Source organism: Protopterus annectens, chromosome 6.part0 (assembly GCF_019279795.1).
Source record: "Protopterus annectens isolate FY-2018-M chromosome 6.part0, PAN1.0, whole genome shotgun sequence".
Classification (NCBI taxonomy): domain Eukaryota; kingdom Metazoa; phylum Chordata; order Ceratodontiformes; family Protopteridae; genus Protopterus; species Protopterus annectens.
Window position 1 is genome coordinate 590,908,202 of NC_056737.1, and position 22,902 is coordinate 590,931,103.

General features: G+C 40.7%; 1 protein-coding gene across 3 annotated transcripts in view; it reads left to right on the forward strand.

The window, feature by feature from the left end:
• The window catches only part of MIS18BP1 (MIS18 binding protein 1), a 2,747,318-nt gene that overhangs the window by 939 nt on the left and 2,723,477 nt on the right, over positions 1-22,902 (forward strand). The window lies entirely within an intron of this gene.

A 22,902-nucleotide genomic window follows, 5' to 3' on the forward strand; every position in this document is an offset into this window, starting at 1 on the left:
GAAACCCCCGCTTCATAAAGATAGGATGTTGGAAATGGAAGCATGGTTTTCGATGCTTACTCTAGCAACTTTCTAAGTTTATAAGAGCAATATTTAAAATCTGTCCTTGCTATTTGTGGCTCAGTCCAGATTTATTGGGCGTGAGGTTGAGAGGTCTGGTCTCATGGTACTCAAACCTTATGGAAGTCATTTTCTGAATCTAGCAACTTTCCAAGTTTATAAGAGCAATATTTAAAATCTATCCCTATTATTTGTGGCTCTGCCCAGATTTATTGTGTGAGAGGTTTGGTCGAGAGGTATGCAAACTTAAGTGATGTTGCTGCCGTCAGGGATTGCTCTCATTCTTCAGTCTCTCTGTCTCTCACACATATTCTGTTCTGCTTTCATGCATGCATTCACTCACACAGGCAGACAGAAACATATAGAAAAAACACACCAAGAAACTTAAACCAAACTTAGCTCACAAATGTGATTACACTTTTCTCCCTCTATAACTTACTATTTCTGCCCACACTAATTAAAATCCTTCCAACCTAAACTACCTTCTCTATTTCATCTTCCTTACATTCTAACTGAAAATGCTTATCTTACAGACACACCTCTCTTAAAAGATTGTTTTCCCTGCATATTTACTGCTTCAGCAACGTTTTTTATTTCTTATCTATATGTAACCTTTATATGATTTTTGTCTTTGACCTATTGTTAACTTTCTAGAGATCTTTGTAACCTGCATTTTTTTAAGTGGTACTAAACTTTTGTAAATAGATTTTTTTGTTAAATTTTAGATATCTTGTAACCTACATTTTTATTGTTACTAAATTTTTCACAATGTGAAGCTTTTCTCCCCGGGCCTCCGCTGAAAATGGATATGTATCCAGTCGGACTTTCCTGGTTAACAAATGTAAAATAAAATAAAAAAAAAAAACAAATATATATATATATATATATACACACACACACACACACACACACACACACAGTCTGTTCTGCTTTCATGCACACCTTCACTTACACATGTGTGCGTGCACACTCTCTCTCTCTGTTCATAGGTTCATACTAGGCTCTCTGCCCTAGGGCATTTATAAGCCTAGCCAGAGTGTGTTTGGCTTTCGCCACCCATTTTAAATGAATTTTGCTATGCCCTTTTTCGAGGTTAGTATACTGTGCCTTTGTTTAACAGTGACACAGAAGCGATACCCGGGGTAAACCTACGATCTCCCATCCACTCATCAACATTCCTCTTGAAGAGAGTCAATGAGGGACTCTGCCTAACCTGGACTGGGATTTTATTCCAGAGTGAAGGGAGCCTCTGGGCTTTGAATCTGTCCCTCCAGCATGTCCTATTTATTTCAGTGCTGAGGTTCAAGTCTCTCGAGCGCGTAGCTCGATGGGATTTTGATTTTCTGAGGTGCAGCATGTCCATTAATTCCGGGTTGGACATGGCTTTATACGTCAGGCACAGATTGTCTCTGAGCAGGCGGTATGCCACTGAGTAGAGCTGGAGTTTCTTTAACCGGGCAGCATATGGCATCTGTTTGAGCCCTTTGATCCTCTTGGTGAGGTACTATTGGGGTCTTTCCAGTTGCTGCAGGTGTCTGGTAAGGTACATCCCAAAAGGGGCATTGTACTCTATTATGGGCCTGATGAGGGATGAGTAAAGAGGCACGATGACCTTCCCTGATCTAGATGTGAATCCCGTCATGATTAGGTGGGCTATATAAAATGTTTTTCTAACCACTTTGGCCACGTGGTTTTCAAATTAGAGATTGCCATCAACTTGGGTCCCTAGGTCCCTAATTACTTCTTCCGTACTTAATGGATTACCACCTATGTGGTAATTTGTGGGCACTTTGTTTTTGCCAAAGGGGATGACTATACACTTTTTGGCGTTTAGCTTGAGGCCATGGCTCTGGCACCAGTTGTTTGTTTCTATGAGGCCCTTTTGTAGAATGCTTGTGTCGGCTGGAGAGTCGATTATGGCGCCTAGTTTGCAGTCATCTGCGAACTTGGTCAGCCACAGTCCTTTTGTGTTGGCCTGTACCTCCGAGAAATATATACCGAACAAGAGAGGTCCCAGGACTGAGCCTTGTAGGACGCCACTTGTAACTGGTTTGGAGTCTGACATGGCTCCAGCAATTCTAACCATGTGGTTTCTGTCCTTGAGCCAGTTTGCAACCCATCTAGTGACATAGGGGTTTATATTTAAGCTGGTGAGCTTATCTATAATGCCCGAGTGGGGTATTGTATCAAAGGCTTTTACGAGGTCCAGGTAGGCTGTGTGGACCACCTTCCCTCGTCAATGGCCTTGGTGATCGTTTCAAAGAAATCGGCCAGGTTTAAGAGGCAGGATCTGCCCTTAACAAAGCCGAACTGGGTAGGATCCATTGTCTGTAGGTCCCCATTATCTTTATTTATGAGGTCCATGATGATCCTTTCCATAGCTTTGCAGACCAAGCTAGTCAGGTTTATGGGGCGATAGTTTCCAGGATCCGTTGAGGCACCACCTTTGTGGAGAAGGACCACTGTTGCTGTACGCCACTCTTTGGGTACATATCCTTTAGTAAGGCTGAGATTGAACAGTAGTTTTATGTTTGGGTTTAGTTCTTCTTGGAGTTCATGTAGGACGCAGCCTTGGACACCGTCTGGTCCCATTGATGCTGTGTTTTGTGCTTTGGGAGAGGGCGGCTCTTACCTGAGCATCTGAGATGTCAGGGGGGCAGCACTCTGCTGGGATAGATATTTGCCCTTTTGGTGGGGGGGGGAGTTTGCGCTGAACCTGTCAGCTAAGATGTTGGCAATGTCTGTGGGTTCGGTGTATTTTTTGTCATTTTGAACTAATTCTGAGCATATCTGGGAATTCCCACCCAGGTTCCTAACATAACTAAAGAAAGCCTTGTGATTATCCTTAGTGTCCTGTGCAATTTTTCTCTCGAAGCTGGCCTTAGACGATTTTATGAGTGCCCGTAGTTTTTTGCTAATACTGATCAGAGATGCCTTCCCGTTTAGGGATTTTGCTCTATCATGTAGTAGCTTCCTCCTTCTATTGTATAGTTTGTTTATGGCTGGGGTCCACCAGACAGGACGCCTGCCTTTGGAGGATTGGGTCTTGGTTTTATTTGGGATTGCATGATCCATGCATTCCTGAAGGTGTTTATAGAATGCGTTTATAAAGGATTCTGTGGTCTGGGCCATATTTTCCACAGGCCCGGGGGCTTTGAAGGATTCCACCTCGGTTTTGAGGAGTGTGAAATTTGCTTTAGAGAAGTTTTTCACTGTGGTTTTCTGGGCAGGGGGTGGGGTCGGGATGTGAATATCCAGTAAGATTAGTTTATGGTCTGATCTTACCAGTGAGGGATACACTTCTGATCTGGAGCATAGAGCCCCCATGTTGGTGATGATCAGGTCCAGTATGTTTTCCCCTCTTGTGGGAGTGGTAACAAGTTGTTCCATAGCATTTGAGTTTATAAATTCTAGGAACCTTTGGGCTAGGGTGTTGGAGCTAGAGTAATGCTCCCAGTCTATGTTTGGGTAGTTGAAGTCGCCCAATATAATGGTATTTGGAGAGACCTTCATATTTTCCAGTGCTCTCAGGAAGGCCGAGTGGGGTTCCTGGGTTTGGGAGGGTGGTCTGTAGCAGGCTATGAACTGGAAGGCAGTTTTACCCACTGTTAGTTGCACATGGATAGTCTCTGATGCTTCTTGCTGTGCCACCAACCTGGAGGTGTGGGTATCTTTGACGAATATTGATACTCCCCCCTCCTTTTGTGGTTCGGTCCAAGTTTTGGGTCCGAAAAGCATGGTATGAGGTATAACCTGGTAGTGCTGGGGTGCTCTCGGGAGCCTTGAACCAGGTTTCTGTTACTGCTCAGATATCAGTGTTCTCCATGCTAAGGAGAGTTTTGAGTGCGTGCATCTTGAGGTTTAGACTTCTGGCGTTGAGTAGCATTACTCTTAGTTTCTTATCCCTTGTGATATCTATGGAGGTGGGTTTGTCTTTTGAGCCTTGCCTAAAAAAGGCACTATGGGGGTGGCAAGAGCCTTTGCCAATATCTGAAAGCCCAGGGGTGATAGGTGCAAGCCGTCCCTAGCGAAGCATCGTGGCTTGTCGAGCATGTCATCCCAGGCTGACAGGCATTGGATCCCCTTTGAATGACACCAATACTTAAGCCAATTGTTGAAATTGATCATCTTGTCTTCATATTGTGGCATCATTCTTGGTGAGGGTAAGATGCTACTCAAGGTCAGGGTCATACCGGCATGGGCTACATGCTCAAGAGAGCTCCTCTATGTCTCTTTTCATGTAGTCCAGGGGACGTCTCGGGTCATTCACACCAGCATGGACAATGACTGAGTCATATTTGTACTTGCCTTGGAGTGACCTGAGTGCTTGTGTTATGTGGCGGATCCTAGCGCCCGACAGGCAGCTCACCGTGACCTTCTCCTTGTTCAGCCTGGTGAGCGGGACGTCAGTGTGCCTGTGTATCAGGTGTGTTGTTTAGCCTTAAGGGCTGTGACTGTTCGTCACTCTGGCTTTGTGAGCTATGTGTTGCACGGGTTTTGTTTTGGGGTAGCGGTTGCTTGGTTGTCTGCTTTGGAGGTCTCTGCTGCTTAGGCAGAATTTTATTTAGAGCCTCTGAGTATGTTTTTGTGTGTTTGTGTTTGGTTTGCTGTTGTGGTAGGTCTATGTGAGACTGGAATTGTAGTGAGTGTGGTTTCCTTCTCCTCCTGACTGGTTACGCCATTACTGAGTTGAGAGAGCTTAGCCTCCAGTTTGGCTATATGGTTGCATCTCTCACATGTGTTGGAATTTGTTGGGAGGAGGAGAGGGTTGTCTGTGTACATGAGGCAGTTGTAACATTGCCTCAAGATTCCCAGATTCAGCAGCTGGACCGGAGAGGAGATTGACAACTGACCATTGGACATGCTAGAATAGTAGTGGGAATTCCTTTATAATTGAAAAAAAGGGCCAATGGGGGAACAAGGTACTCAAGGGGAGTTTGTGAGGGTGTAGTGCTTTTAATTTTTTAGTGCTGACTTATATAATTGCTTTAGTGAGCAAGTGCCAGGCTTTAGACTATGAATAGGGTGTTTATTATGAGAACTAGATCATTTCTAAGGGAAAAAGTGAAGAGCAGACTTTGTGGAGCCGAGAATGGTTTAAACCCAATTAAGCAGAGCTGCCCGATGCTGCGCTATGCGCAAAACCGCGCCAAAAGTGGGTTTTATACAGGGGGACTTGAAAGAGCTGGAAATTGGCCCAAAACAGCCAGTAGACTACCAGATTCTTGTGCTGGGAACACTCCTCCAGGGATAGATAGGCTGCTCTAAGCTCCCCACTACCACTGGTGAACAAAGAAGCCTCCCTTTATCCAAGAAAGGAAATGGGCAACACAGGAATTTTCCAAAAGTCCAGAATACAGCAAAGCCTGTATTTGGACTACTCTAGGTCAGGAAAGACGGGAAACAATGATAATTTTTTTGTTTTTTTTCTTTTTTGCAACAAACAGCAAGAAAATGCAATAAATATGTAACACAGGCTAGCGCACTTGAGTGTGTAGCCTCAACAGGTATATGCAAAACAGGACAAACTTTAAAAGTGCAGGTGCAAAAACAACTTTAAACAGTTTAAAATAGTTCAAGAAGCAGAGATACTTGCAGTTTAGCTAGATCGGACAGTCGCCCAGGTAGTAGCAGCAAAAAAACACTTTTATCAGGTTAGCAGTCGCTCTTTTAGCCTCTCTGCTGCTAGCACCACTCTGCAGGACCACGAGGAGCTTGGCTGAGTAGTAAGCGCAAAAACCGTGCCAAAGCGGGTTTTATACAGGGGGACTTGAAAGAGCTAGAAATTGGCCCAAAACGGCCAATAGACTACCAGATTATTGTGCTGGGAACACTCCTCCAGGGATAGATAGGCTGCTCTAAGCTCCCCACTGCCACTGGTGAACAAAGAAGCCTTCCTTTATCCAAGAAAGGAAATGGGCAACACAGGAACTTTCCAAAAGTCCAGAATACAGCAAAGCCTGTATTTGGACTACTCTAGGTCAGGAAGGACGGGAAACTAGGATAAATTTTTTTTTTTCTTTTTTGCAACAAACAGCAGGAAAATGCAATAAATATGTAACACAGGCTAGCGCACTTGAGTGTGTAGCCTCAACAGGTAAATGCAACAAACAGGACAAACTTTTTAAATTACAAGCGCAAAAGCTGGCTTTAAAGCAGGGGGTTAGAAAGAGAGAGGAAATGGCCCAAAACGGCCAATAAGCTACAAGTCACTGTTCTGCTTTCATGCACACATTCACTCATACAGAAACATACACGCATACAGTCTGTTCTGCCTTTATGCATGCATTCACTCACGCACGCAGGCAGAAACATACATACACACACACATTTTTTTCATTTAATTTATTTTTATTTTACACTCGCTAAAAGGCAAAAGCGCTGCTTGGAGAGTGTAAAATAATGGCTCGATCGATCGATCTTGTTCACACTGATACACACGTACACAGTCTCCTCTGTCTCTCACACACACACACACACACATTCTGCTTTCATGCACGCATTCACTCTCACTGACAGAAACATAAGTATACTCACGTACATACATACATTCACTTTTTTTGTCACTCCCTGCCTAATAGTTTCTTTGTGGCTCGGTGGTTAGGGACTGCTGTAGACAACATAGTTACAGTACATTATTCAGCAATAATGGAGAACATTGGACCGCAGTAATGTCCTTGCATAGTACTTAAATGTTATGGCAGTAGGGTAGCTTGACAGCTAGCTGTGCGCTTCTACCCAAACATCAGCAAGACTTTTACTAAATGGAAATATGACACATACACACAACTATATCCCACATATTTTGCCATTGCAGTCATTCAATAATACAAGGCAAATTTAGCTACGATTACTCCTTTTATAAATTAACTGTGAGAGAATTACTTTATTATTTAAGAACTGTCAATAATTGTGTTCTTTTTCAGTCATCAGCACGAGCAATATGACTGTCTTACCCTATAAAATTAAATAATGCAGGCAGCCTTAAAAGAGAAACCTACCGTGCATATACATTAATTAGTGTGTGTCCCGGGCAATGCTGACTGCTTACATAAACACTACATCTGCATTTATATTCCCAGAAAAACATTATGACAATGGTAATTCTTTTACTGTGATACCTTCTTTGTCTTTAAACTAAGTAACATACTGACAAATGTAATTTATTGCAAAGGAAAATGCTTCATGAATGTATTATATAGATTTGAGATGGTGATTTGAGCGGTACTGTCATCTGCATTCTTAACTGCGAGACACAGTTCAGTAGTGTTCATTATTTTAATAGCTGTTGTGTTGTGTTTGGGAGCAAGATGTGTATACTGTTGATAAAACATTTGCTCAAATGGAAAAAGAAACATAGCACCGGAGCCTTTGCCACTCTTGCTACTTGTGAGGTGTTTCTACTGAATCTAGTTTTTCTTAATTAATTTGAACTATTTATGGGCGTACTTAAGAGTTGCTGCTGTAAATTCCATTTGCTGGTAATGCTTCTCTTTGAAAAAGTATTACTAGGATTTGAACGCAATGTTTTAAAGTCTGCACTTTAACTGCATAGAATCGAAAATCTGAGTAAAAAACCAAAGCATTCTTTTAGAAGTAGTATTGTGTTTTTTTTTCTTTTTTTTTTTTTCTTCTCTTTTTCTTCATGTAAATCGTGCTTATTACGTAGACAGTGATAGGATTCAGGGAAGTATATAAATATAGCCATCCTATGTCATTTACTTTAACTTCAGTCTTCTGGCATAGCTTATGACATTTTCTTCATTCCTTTATGTTTACAATGCTGAGAAATGCCGGTAGACCCGTAAAAAGTAACTTTTAACACCTATATTGTGGTTAAGCACCTATTATCATATGCTTGCTTGCTATATGCTTTTATCGAGATGTGAATAACTTTGGGAAAACTGTAGTGTGTGCACTCATGAAAGAGAACAATGCATGGGAATGGCTTTCTTCCAAAGGAGAAAATGGTAAGACTAGTGCAGCTGTTTGTCATTTAATTTTGTAGTAGGTAGGTGCAACCTATGTAACATTTCTGCATGCACAGTGCAAGCTTAGTGAAAGGTTTGTGAGTGTGTACTTAATGTTTTCATATACTGCTAATGTATAATACAGTCAATATATTTCATTCATTCATTGATTTTGTACAATGCAGCGCTGTTTAAGGTACTGCTGTAAATGCATAGCTGCACCCATTTAAATGAAGAAAATAGAAGCCTAAGTGTGTAATAATGAATGACAGCATGTGGGGTAGTTTATTTATTGTATTTGTTAACTAGAATGGTGGACTGATTCATGCAGATCCTTATTAGCCGTGACATACATAGTTGAAGGAGATGCTTGCTGCATTACACACAGTTTTGAGTGTTCGGTATAGCAGATGTAAATCTGGGCATGTTGCGGTATAACACAGTCATTACTTTACCTGTTTTAATGCAGTGCTGGTTATGTAAATATATACAATTCTGGTGTACAGTCTGCATTCAGATACAGCATATTCTTTTGTCACTCCAACTCACTTGTTTACAATGAGGATTGTGACTGGATCTCCGATCACAACCAGCTTATGTTTTTGAGACAGATGCCAGGAAATTCTCTTTAAGAGTAATGCTTGAAGGTGAATCTAGACACTGTCGAGAACACACAATAAAAGGTTTAGATCAATGACCCAATGATAATTCTTTGTAGTGCAGGGAGCTTCATCTGGTCCATTTGTTATCAGTTACATGGAAAAAAGTGCAGAAGTGTGACATGTTTTACTGACTTTGAAATACTTTAAAGCACTTAGCGTTTTTAAATATTGCTAACATTCTCTTACAAAATCTGCTGTTCTGTTAACTTTATTGGCATGCATTTTCTAAACAATACGGAGTATGAAACGCTCATGTCTGGCTTTATTGACGAACTGTACTAGTCAGTGATTTACCAGAAGACCAAAAAAGTTAGGAGGGCAGAGCCAAAATCGGAGTTGAGAGGAACTGACAGCAGAGCGAAACAAAGCTGCTTTACCTTTTGCTGCTGGACACTGATTATTTACTTCTCAGTGACAGGCGGCAGTCACAATGGACACTTCCTCAGCTGTTTTTTTTTTTTTTTTTTTTTTTGTCCTCTGCAGACTGTTGATATTTTTTACGATGATACTTTATGCTTTGCTGTCTCTTACTGCATAGTACACAATTAAATGCTATTTTGTTTTTGTCAAGTATCTGCTTTTTTAAACTCTTATTTTAAACAACAATGTGATTTTATTATTAAATGCTCAACGTCTTTGTCATTTTTCTCCCTATTTACTGTCCCTGCTATGAATAAATAATAATATGGCATTTAAAAATATTTTAAATTGACTGTGTCTCTCCACTAGAACAGTGCCTAACTGTACTGTGGTGGTTTCACTTTCAAAAAACTTTTATCCCACCGTGGAAAAGCTTGCTGCAGTCTCCAATTCACTGATGTCATCAAGTTCACTGAATACAGGTAGTTTTCTGGCCAATTCCCTCCCCAAACTGACATTACCATGACTGTCCTAAAAAGCCACCCATGTTATGATGTCACCGCTCCCTGGTCCTTCCCCTACCCATACAGAAAGTAAAGGCTTGAACAAGGAAACAGTACATGAGTTAAGTCTCCTGCTGCGAGTTGTCAATCACAGCAGGTAACGGCTCAAATTATGTTAGCACTTTGACAGCTAGGGAAGTCAGGTGTGAAGGGGGATGGGAGATGAGTCAAAGTAGTACGATTCCTGTTTCTCAAACGATTGCAGTTTAGCAATTCTAAAAAGAAGCGGCAGTAAAAAGCACTTTGAAAGTCTGTTCTGTGACATTTGCACTGTTTGTGTTTTAAGTAGACATTGAATGGCATGAAATGTTAAAACTGAATGAAAGACAGCAGTGTATGCATGTAAAGTCAGTGCAGTGACAGGAGCTTTAGGAAGAAAGAGGCTTGCATGATGTAATTCTTTTACAGACAAGCACTGCATTGTGGTATACCTAGAGGCAGCCTAAACAATCAGAATTACTTTAAGATGCCAGACCCCATGTGGTCAGACTCAGAAATTACATATAAAAAATATTTCAAAAACCTGTAAATAGTCCCTAAGTGGTGTTAAAATGTAGGAAACGCCAAATCGTGATGAAATAAACATGTTTTATTGAGTCTGTGGGTGTGGTTCTCCTTTAAATTGACCCTTCTCTTCCTGCAGGTGAAATGTACGTTCTATAGATTGACAGTGCTGTTCTGTGTGTTTCCTATTCTAATTGTTCATCTTTAAAAGCTTCCTGCATCTCTGACAAATGACGGTACTCAGAACTAGTGTCCTGAGCATTTAAGAGATGAAAACTTGTTTATCTTTAACAAAACAGAAGACCTCACTCAGTTATGTAAATGTTAATTACGTCTCTTGTAAATAACTACCCTTAAATAGATGGTGCTTTTGACATGTCTTTCTTTTCTTACCATTGTACCACTTATCCTGTTCATCCAGCAGCCTTTCATTTTTCTTTATTCATTTATTTATACATTTTGTTTACTGGATTAATAGAGGGCCAGGAAGGATTTGCCCAGAGTCATACAGCAGGCAAATGGAAACTGGGAAAATCAAGCTGCAGAATACAAAATGCTTCTTGATAAAAATTCATAACCTTAATCCTCTATGCAAACTGCCAGAATATAGAGAAACATAATTCTTGCAACCATTACTCTACGTATGGTCAAAATGTTATGATTCTGTCACTAGTGGCCTGTCAGGATAGTGGAAAGCACTGCCATCTTTAAGTAAAGATCATCATTAATCTCCCTTTCCCCGTAGAGGTAAGGTGTCAACTGTCACCTCCTCTCTCAATTCATTGCCATTGTCCTACCTTCTTTGACAATCATTCTTGACTGTTGGAGGTCTTCTCTCACACAGTCCATCCATCTCTTGGCTAGACATTCTCATTTCCTCTTGCCTTCTTCCTGACTACCAAGTCTGCTTCATCATATCATCTTCTACATTCCTGCACATGAGCCCAAACCGCCTCAATGTTCTTTTTGACCTTCTCTTTAATTGCAACCTCTTTGACTTCTGCTCTGGTGCCATTTCTTTGTCTGTATCACAGTGTGCACCCTACCACCTGTGTCAAGCATTTCATCTCCTATCAACTCTTAACTTCAACTGCTCTGCCTTCTCTGTGTCGTACAGAAGTAATGGTTGGACCACTGTTTTGCACACACTAGTTTTCAGCTTATTTGGCATTCTTCTGTTACACACAACCTCTGACACTCTGTGCCATTTCCCTGCAGTGCCTCTGATTCTGGCTTTAATCCGACTTTTTCTTGTTGTTCATCCCACCCAGATACTTGAAACTGTTAACCTGTTCCATTACTTTCCCTTCTACCCTCTGATTTCCTCATTTGCTGGCATGACCACTGTCTTGTTTGTACTCACATTTGCATTCCATTCCCCAATCATTTGCTGAAATTTCTGTTTCTGTTCAGCATCTGCTTGTAGTGCCACATCATCTGCATGAGCATCTTTGTTGATCTGTCCTTCAACCTGTTTACAATTGTAGTCCATAATCAGTATGAGCTTCAGTGGGCTCAGAGTTGAACCCCCTGATGCATATCCATACCTACTGGGACTCTGTGGTTCTGAATGTTTGTATTTGTGTCACTGGGTCTTTGTACATGGATTGCAGTAATTCTGCCAATGTGTCTGGGACTTAGAACCATCATTATACTGCCCAAATAAGCTTTCTTGTGATCTTGTCAAATGTTTTCTCCAAGTCTAGGAATGCCTGGTTGGACTGTCTCCTTGTCTCCAGCTTCTTCTCCACTATCTGTCTCACTAGAAATATTGGAATGGTTGTGTTGCATCCTTTTTTTCCCCTTTAAATAAAGATGTCCGTCATTATGACCGGTTACTTTCTGACAAGCTCAGAATGTCTTGGTCTGAGTTCTGCCATGTAGTCCTTTACCAACCTTCTCAAATTTGAAGACTTTTGTCAGGAAATATGACAATGTAATTGTTAAGAGTTGTGGGTCAAGTATGGTTACATGGATTATCCTTCATTTTCTATTTGTAGGCTCCCTTCCCAGCTTCCAGGTAGAAAAGCTGAGCCAAACCACCACGGCTGTAGCAAACACAACTTTATTAAAAAAAAGTACTGGAAATGAGTAAGCACTTTCACGATCATACTGACCGCTTCATCAGACCACTGTTACTAACTTATCTTATTTAAACACATACTCGTCCAATAAGCAGCTCAACTTAATTTAAAATACAATTATCCAATCAGTACCATTACTAACTTCTTTTAAAACCTTCAGAATATTCACACTCTGTGACAGAAACCTTGTTACATAAAAATGTGAACCTACAAATATTTTATTTAAAAATACAAAAAGAAATATGATGCTTTCTCTTACTACAATTAATGTCTATGTGCCTTTGCTTTGAGGAAGGGTTTTTAATGAGACAACTTTGTTGATCCCTGGTGGATTATCAGCATTCAGCCTCATAATCCACCTTTGCTATGCTGCTCCAGTCCTATTTCTTATATCCCCTCTAACCCCTTCTTCAAGAATCTCTAGTACAAGGAATTTGAATGTGTGCTGTGCCCCTTCTGTTTCCACATGTTTGGCCAAGGCACTCGTGTCCTTCTTGTTACTAATATCCCCTGACATGTTCTAGTATGAGATCCTTTAACATTCTGCTAGTCTTCCCTATATAAAAAAACTTTGCAGACTTGGCAGAAATTAAAATATACTGTATTTTTGGTTCTGCAGTCTGCATAACATTTTGCTTGACTCTCAAAATGCAGTTGTGGATGTCTAAAGGTACTGCAGGAATATGTATATTTGCAGGCTGTACATTTCCTGCATATGTAAGTGCCTCATCTCTGTGAGATATTCTTCATTCCAGTCCCTTGTGTTTTATAGCATAATTGATGTTTGTGATTTTTTTGTTCTTAAAAGCTAGGTGTGTCATCTATCACTCCCTCTAGCTCTTCCACTGCTTTCAGGATGTTCCAATTCCTTTTAAAGACTTCACAGAAAATGTTAACATCGAAATAGGGAATCTAAGTTTATTGTTTTCAGTGCTATTGGTCTTTATTCCTGAGTCTTCCTGTCATGAGAAGTATGCTTTCCCTTTCTTTCCTCTTTCTTTAAGTATATAGACTACAGACATATGTGCCTCAGTGTGTGTGACTCAACAGCCTACCGCAGGCCACAAAGATCCCCCACTAACTCACTACCTCTAACCTCTCATTCCATTTTTTATATCCCTCTGGAGACTTACCCTCTCACTCACTCTTTACCTCTACATTTTCTTACCTCTGCCTCTAGCTCCATTCTGTCTCCCCATAGCCTCTCTGCCTGCCTAGTCTCCACTCACCACTAGGTGGCAGCACCTTCCCACATTGCATACTCCTACTCTAATTTTACAATAGCTTTTCCTCTGTTTACTCTCTCCCTCTTCATTCTCCCACACACTTCTACAGCCTACTATCCCATAACTTTTTCTCCTCTCCCCCTCCACTAAACTTTTCTCCTCTCCCCCAGAGTTACTCTGTTTCTCTAGCATTCCTATCCAGCTTTACTACACTTGCTCTTACTTACCTCAGTTCCTACCTGAAGTGGCTGATACTTTTTCAGCAGGGCTCTTCTGCTCTTTTGCTCTATCCCGCTCCATTCGCCCTGCGGGCTCACTCTGCTCCCCTACCTCCAATTCCCACACACCCCAGTGGTCCTACATTTGTAGTCATCCCTCAAGCCCTCCCCTTGGCAACGCCCAAACCTGCAGCAGCATAACTCCTCCCTCTCCAACCCTTTCCCTATAGTCCTTCCCCAATATCCTCCTGCCCAGCCTACTTTCTTCAATCCTCCATATCCCTATCTCCTCAAAACAATCTTAAACCACAAATGCCCTCTGTTACTTCCACAACTCTCACCCCTATAACACTCCTCCTTATTCTACTTTTTCTATATCATGCCACCTCTTATACAAACCTCCATGTACACCCTCCACCTCCATACCACAACCATTCAAATCACTTCCACAACATATCCGCCTCTCTTACCCCCTTTCACCCCACCTCACTATTCTCCTTAAAACACTTCCAAATTCCTTCTAATTTCTACAGACCTAAATCCACATCCCTCTATCCATACCTAACCAAACAAACTCCTAAAAACGTCATTCATCTTCTCACATACCTCTTCTTAGCAGGCGACATCCATCCTAACCCCGGACCAAACACTTCTCCAACCCATAACCATAGTTCTAACAACATATCTACCAATAAAGACCTCAAATTCCTCACCATCAACGCCCAAAGCTTAACTAATAAAACTACACTATTTCATGCCTGGGACAACCGTAACTCACCTGACATAGTAGCCATCTCTGAAACCTGGCTAAAACCACACATAACTGACTCAGAATTACTCCCCCCAGGATTTTAATGCCTCCGATCTGACCGCCTAAACAAAAGAGGTGGTGGAGTAGCACTAATTTACTCTAATCATCTATCTATCACACCTTTCCCAACTCCTATTCCATCCTTTCATAATGCTGAACTAGTAATTGTCAAGCTAAAATTAAACCGCCATAAAATTATCTGCATCATTTCCCTCTATATCCCCCCTGGCAATAACACCAATACCTTAGAAGACTTCCTCTCCTGGGCCTGCACAAATATAAAACAAGAAACTTACATATTGGGAAACGTAAATATAGACTGGCAAAAAATCATAGACCCTAATCCCACCTTATCAGTTAACCTATTCAACTTTACTCAGCTTATTCACACCATCACCAGACCCAACAAAACCAACTGCCCCGGCTCAATCTTTGACTGGATACTAGTGTCCCACCCAAATAGAATTACTACATCTGGTGTCATTCCCGACCCATTGGGAGACCATCTCCCGGCATTCACCCTTAGAGCCACCACCACTTCCCCAACGTCTCACCATCTCCTACATACCCGTAACCTAACTAACTTTAATCCCTCCACCTTCTCTACCTCCCTTAAGCTCATCAACTGGAACCCTCTAAAAACACTGCCTCTTGATGAAGCCGTAGACTTCTTCAACTCTACATTCCTTTCTATCCTAAACTCCCTAGCTCCAACACAAACCAAAAGGGTTAAAGCCAAAACAGCACCCTGGCTTACAAAGTCTACCAAGAAAATTATGCAACAAAGAGACAAATCTTGGAAAATATATCTCCACCACAAACAGCCAGAACTGCTACTAAAATACAAACCGCTCCGAAACCTAGCCAAAAAACAAGTCCATTAAAGATAAAAAATCCTACTACAACCACCTACAAATAAAATGCACAAAAAACCCCAAACAATTTTGGAACTCTATAAACACCCTCCTCAAGCCTGGTACCACAAAACCCCCTTGTCCCGACACTAGCAAATCTGACCTGGAAATATACCTTCTTCACCTCCTCCATTGCTGAGTTAACCAAAACCTTCCCAAATAACATCCCCCCACCAACCTCCTCCCAAGCTCCCACCCCACCTCCTACCACTCCCCATATTTTCGAATTTAAACCAGTATCCACCAACCTCATAAAGAAATTTCTCTACAAACTTAAACCTTGCACCAATGCTCTTGACAACGTTCCCTCCTCCTTCTTAAAAATTGCCACTGACAGTGTTGCTCTTCCTATCAGCATCCTGATGAATAGATCACTTCTTGAATCATATGTGCCAAAACTATGGCGTTCTGCTTTTATTCTCCCTCTCCACAAAGGTGGCAAAATCTGTAACTTCTCCAACTTCCGCCCTATAGCCATCCTCTCTCCCATCTCCAAACTTCTCGAAAAATGAATTCACATACAGCTCTTGCCATTCCTAACTGAACATCAACTGCTCTCTCCTATCCAACATGGCTTCCGCCCAGGACACAATACTAACACAGCCCTTCTCTCCTTTTTACACACTATCAGTTCGGCCCGAGATTCTGGTAACTTAGTTTCATCTGTTCTATTAGACCTTTCTAAAGCCTTTGATACCATCTCACACACCCATCTATCTAACCTTAACATCTCGCCTAAAACTTTTTCCTGGTTCTCCAGTTATCTTTCTAACAGGTCCCAAGTTGTGAAATGGGGCAAATCCTCTTCCACATTTCTTCCAACACCCACAGGAGTTCCCCAAGGTTCCATTCTTGGCCCTCTGCTATTCAACATCTTTATTAATGATTTCCACAAAGCCATTCCCTTCACCAAAATTGTCCAATATGCAGATGACCCCACTCTCATCTGCTATGCCTCCAACCAAACTAAACTCAAGACTCTAACTCAATCTGCCTTCTCAACCACTGAAATATGGATGCACCAAAACCACCTCTCACTAAACGCCAACAAAACTAAAATCCTCCTATTTTCCCCCTCACAATCCACCCACATTGACAAAAACTCATTCCAAATTACCAGCCTCAACAACTCTGTCATTGATATTGTTCCCTCCACCAAACTCTTGGGAGTCATCATTGACGAAAACCTAAAATTCAATGCCCATATCCAGCTCAACATCAAGAAAACCCACATAAAACTCGGCCTACTCTACAGGAATAATCTCTTCCTCTCTCCCTCTACTAGACTGACCCTAGCCACAACTTACCTTCTCCCATCCCTTCTTTATGGTGCTCCTCTACTCACTAATCTATCCTCCACCCTTACCTCCAGACTAGAAGTATGCTACAACAAAATCTCCAGATTTGCCACGAAGGCAAAAGCCTCCTCCCACCACTGCTCCTCCCTACTAGCTATAAACTGGCTAGAACTCCCTAATCAACTAGACTTCCTCCAATTAGTCTCAGCCCACAAATTACTATATCAACCCACCAGCTGCCCTGCCTCATCTAATATCCTCCAACCTTACAGCCCTCCAAAACCCCTGAGATCCACTCACCAAAACCTCATCTCCATCTACAAACCAAAGTGTCCTGCTGGTCAGCTTCTACTCTCCTTCACCCTAGCTAAAAAATGGAATGCCCTGCCCTCCACTCTGAGAGCTTGTGACAACCTAAACGCCTTCAAAAGACTATTACACTCCTACCTGCTTCTTCACAGAAAATGTAACTGCACTCCTCACACTATACCTCCCAACCTCCCCACTTCCTTCTCTCCTGGCTAACCTCCTTTCCTTTCAAACCTGTCTTTTATATTCTTACTATAAGTTGTAACCAATCTCCTCCCAGCTGCTCACTCTTATGTCTCTCTTCCTCTCCTTCATAACTACTTGTAATCTTCTTAACTACTTAGTATTGATTTCCTTCTCTAGCTACCACCCTTCCTGCTATAAATTTTTTTTCACAACTATATACTGTATGCAATGTAAAAGAATCGTTCTTTTGTTATTTCAACTTGATAAGTTACTTAGGAATGTAAAAAATTCTATTTGTTATGTACTTGTTATGCGAACCTTCACAGCTTAACAATGTAAACATTATTTATAACTTGTTATCTGGAGCTTTTCTCCCTGGGCCTCTACTGAAAATGGACTCTCGAGTCCAGTGGACCTCGCCGGTCACCAAACTGGAATAAATAAAATATCAAACTTATGCTTGGAATACCCCCTCTCAATAAACTCTTCCCCAAGGGTTTGCAGAGCTGCTGTCAACTGTGTATCACTATTATTTAATCTCATCATTCTTAAAATCTGTTCCCTCATAACATTCTTACCAATATGTTTTGGGTGCATACTGGTTTTATGAAGCAAATAATTTCTCCTAATTGGTTTTCTATATAAGCTGGTTTCCAGTCTGTTAATCTCAGACTTCTTGACAAGCACATCCAAAAATTCAGTTTCTTGTAATGAAAACTTACAAGTAAACTTCAGGGATGTTGTTGTATGTAAATATTCTAGGAACAAATCTAGCTCTTGCAAGGAGCCCCCACACACACACACAGAAAAACTTATCATCAACAAAACGGGTATACCATAATAAGTGTTTGTTGTATTCATCATTTCGTAAAAATGATGTGTACTCCCATTCGGCTAATGCTAGATTGGAGTAGTTATTGGCACATGCCGTGCCCATAGCTACTCCTCTCTTCTGAAGGTAATAGTCATCCCTGAAAACAAATATATTATTCTCCAGGATAATTTCCAGCAAATCGCATTCACTTTTTCATTGGTAAATACCAGTTTAGTGTTCAATAACTTCCTAATGTTTTTGATATCCCAGTGATTCAGAATGATAGTAAACAGAGATGTTATGTCTAGAGTCACAAAAAAGTATTCACAATTAACCGCCATAACCTTATTGTACAATACCTGTAGGAAAGTCTTTGAATCATTTAGCACATTATCACAGGTTTCAAGCACCGGATATAAACATTTTTCTGCATAAATAGATAATGGTTCTGTTGCTCACCCTTTACTTGAGACTATAGGTCTCATGGGTGGGTCCTCTGCGTCCTTATGTACTTTAGGTAATCCATATATTACCGGAATCAATGGGGTTTCTACATTAAAATATTTAAAAAGTTCCTCTGAAATCATTTTACTTAGAATATCTGTTATGGTGTTTGACTTACTTATATCTGTTACAGCCTTCACATCTATTCCAGTTACTCTTTGATATGTAGTCTGGTCATTCAATAAATGCATTTGTATGATATAAAGTTCCATGTCCATAACTATAACACCTCCCCCTTTATCAGCAGGCCTAATCTCTATGGACTGCATAGATTTTAATTCTGACAATGCATCATATTCATCCCTATTTAAATTAAAATAAGAAGGTGTGCCATTTACAAAAATTTCTCTAATATCTTTATTGCACACTGAAATTAAGGTATCAACCATCGGGTGCATTTGGGAGTAAAAACACTAGGCTTAGTAAATTTAGGAAGTTCATTACTAACATTCTTAAAACAGTTTTTAAAGTCCGTGGTCTTCCGAATAGTCTCAATTCCTGCAAAATGTCTACTAAGTTAGTCTTTTGTGTTGGGATAAAGGAAAGCCCTTTACCCAGTAACGATAGCTGTGCATCAGTCAATGGTATTTGTGAAAGATTCAAGACCAAACCTTTAAATTCTTGCTTCTGGTTACCCTCTGTTGTATCCCCTCTGTGTTCTGCTGCTGTGGGACATTGCCCTTCCTGCCGCAGCTCCTTGACCTCTCTTTTATCGGTAGAGCGTCTTTTAGTTGAAATGGTATTATTAAAGTTTGTTTCATTCCATTTGAGCCCTTGGAAAAAGGATTCGTTTGTTTAGTTTGAGATGCTTTGTCGCCTATCTTCTCCATTGCCAAGTTCATATTCTGTGTTCTCGTTGTGGAGTTCTGTTCAGTAAGGGAAATGCAGGCTGCCTGCGTGCTAGCCAAGTTGGTAAGTGTGTTTACTTCCTCTTCAGCCGATGTATTACTGATTGGTTGCTGCGAAGGAGAATAGCCAGTTGATTGGTTAGTGTTCGTATCAAGTTGCCTGGGCCAAGAAAACACTATTCCACACTGAAAATCATTCATGTCTCGCTGTAGTTTTCTCATTTTGCCGTTCTGAAGCCATTTCTCATAATTAAGGATCTGTTCATGCAGTGTGTCCAGTCTATGATATCTGATGCATATGTAGCATGCATCTAAGTGTGCAGTTCTTTAAGTTCTCTGTGTGGTTCCCTCTCTTGTGGCAGAAAAAAGTCTATGAGAAGGTTCATATAATCATAGCTTAATTGCAAATTCAATTGCTTCCACGTCTTCAATAAATCAGGGAACAAATCACTGTATGTGGGCATGGTCAGAACCCTTGGTCTTCTAGGAACGATCTTATACTGTAGAGATGCCTCCAAATGGAATATTTGCAATTGGAGGTGCTTAAACTTGTATAATTTATTTTCGTACACTCTAAACTTGTATAATTTATTTTCGTACACTCTAAACTGCTCTCAAACGCACCTGCATATCTCCATCCACAGCAGCTATATTGTCCTCTGGAAATACGGGTTGGTTAAAAAGTGGGTTTGTTTCCAGGTAAAGAATCTGATTTCAGCCGTTCGGCTTGAGGTTGTAGTATTGAATTTCCTGCTGGCACATAGTCCAGTTCTACATCGAAGCCGTCAGCCATGTTCCGGACCAGTCTCAAAGTATAAAATATGCAGATAAAACAAAACTGGAGACCCAGACAAAGGATATGTCTCAGCTATAGAACGAAATATCCGGGAAGAAAAGCTGAGCCAAACCACCACGGCTGTAGCAAACACAACTTTATTACAGAAAGTACTGGAAATGAGTAAGCTCTTTCATGATCACATTGACCGCTTCATCAGACTGCTGTTACTAACTTTTTTTTAGCTTATTTAAACACATACTCGTCCAGAAAGCAGCTCAACTTAATTAAAATACAATTATCCAATCAATACCATTACTAACTTCTTTTCAAATCTTCAGAATATTCACACACTATGTGACAGAAACCTTGTTACATAAAAATGTAAAACAACATAAATATTTTATTTAAAAATGCAAAAAGGAATATGATGCTTTCTGTTACTTAAACGTCAGTTATGCTATAAAACACAAGGGACTGGAATGAAGAATGTCTCAGAGATGAGGCACTTGTATATGCAGGAAATGTACAGCCTGCAAATATATATATTCCTACACTACCTTTATACAGCCACAACTGCATTTTGAGATTCAAGCAAAATGTTATGCAGACTGCAGAACCAAAAACACAGTATATTTTAGTTTCTGCCAAGTCTGCAAAGTTTTTTTTTATATAGGGAAGACTAGCAGAATGTTAAAGGATCTCATACTAGAACATGTCCGGGATATTAGTAACAAGAAGGAAACAAATGCCTTGGCCAAACATGTGGAAACAGAAGGGGCACAGCACACATTCAAATTCCTTGTACTAGAGATACTTGAAGAAGGAGTTAGAGGAGGGGACGTAAGAAATAGGACTGAAGCAGCAGAGCAAAGGTGGATTATGAGGCTGAATGCTGATAAACCACCAGGGATCAACTAAGCTGTCTCGTTAAAACCCTTCCTCAAAGCAAGGGCACTTGGACATTAAATGTAGCAAGAGAAGGCATCATATTCCTTTTTGTATTTTTAAATAAAATATTTGTTATTTTACATTTTTAGGTGACAAGGTTTCTGTCACATAGAGTGTGAATATTCTGAAAGTTTTAAAATAAGTTAGTAATGGTATTGACTGGATAATTGTATTTTAATTAAGTTGAGCTGCTTATTGGACGAGTATGTGTTTAAGATAAAAAGTTGGTAACAGCAGTCTGATGAAGCGGTCAGTGTGACTGTGAAAGCCCTTACTCATTTCCAGTACTTCATGTAATAAAGTTGTGTTTGCTACAGCCGTGGTGGTTTGGCTTAGCTTTTCTACCTGGATATTTCATTCTATAGCTGTGAGCCGTATCCTTTGTCTGGGTCTCCGGTTTTGTTTTATCTCCCTTCCCAGCGTCTTACAATAGGTGGGACTCTCCTGGCAAATAAGCAGTTTCTCTGATTTTGTTTTATGCTGTAAAATTCCATTATTTTTGCCTTTACTTCAGGAAGCATAATCCGCGGTGGTACAGCGGTAGCGTTGTTATCTTATAGCAAGAGGTTTTCCTGTTCAATTCTCTGCTGGCGTGCCTTCTGTGTGGAGTCTGCATGTTCTCCCCGCGGTCGAGTGGCCTCCGAAAGACACGCGTGAATGGACGTGCCTTCACAGAAGGTTGGGCGTTGGGCTGGCAACTCGGCACTATAAAAAAACCGTCTGCCAGTCATTAGCGGACTGGAGTTCTGCTGTGGCGACCCCTAACCGGGAAAAGCCGAAGTAAAAGAAAGACTTCAGGAAGCATATTTTAATTGGTCAGTGCTGAACTATTGTTTTACGTCTTCATTTTTACTGACTGATTTAACATTTTTGACTGTAGTCTGGATACTTATGTTCACTTAAAGATTGCACTGTATGGAAAGACTGTAACATAAACTGCTTCTCTGTATATGTGCTGTGTAATCCAAACTCTAGTGCCACTGCATGCACCTTTGTCCTTTTGCACTATTTTTAATATGCATAATTTCTGGAGTCGAGTGCCTGAATTAAAAAGGTTCAGTATTTGCAAAGTAGTAGGTAAAACAAATGCAAAATATCCTCTCAGAAATAAAAAAAAGTTTTGGCAGTTTCATAACTATGTATTTGAGTCACAAGACAGTTTATGCCTTGTGAAAACCCATCCCCTTTCTCAGGAATGTTAAAGCAAGTCAATTCCAGAGCAGTTGTGAGTACTCCTCTGACTATTGAGGTTTAATGTTATGAATATCAGGATGCCACTTTGTTTAACTTGCAGTAGAAGTCTGTTCTAGAGAATGGGTAGGCATTTGGTAATATGTTTGTCTCTTCAATATGTTTTATTTTTGTGCTGGTGCAGATTTAATTCTCCTCTTCTGGTATTAGTGGAGCTATTTGACTTGCATAAATAAAGGAGATCAAAGAGAATAGGGTGCCTAATGGTGTGGACTGCAAGGCATGTGTCACTGTGCAAGAGCCTATAAGAAACCAAGTAAAGAGGTAGCGCTTTAAGCTTTATGCTAAAATCTTCTTGGTTAAGAACCTCTGTGACCTTTCCATTTGCTTAATATGTCTAGAATGGTACTTCCAGAAGTGTGCATTATACTCCATAATTGGTCTAGAGTCACGTAAAGAGGTATCATAACATACTTTGACCTTGATGGTATGCATTTAGGTATTAGTTGTGTTACATATGACTGTCCGACTACTTATGCTACATGGTAATCAAAGGAAAAGGAATTATTGACCCAGGTTCTAAAATCCCTGACTGCTGTCATACTGGAGTGGAGTATTGACTGCACTGTATGTTTAGGCAAGAGTTATTTTTCC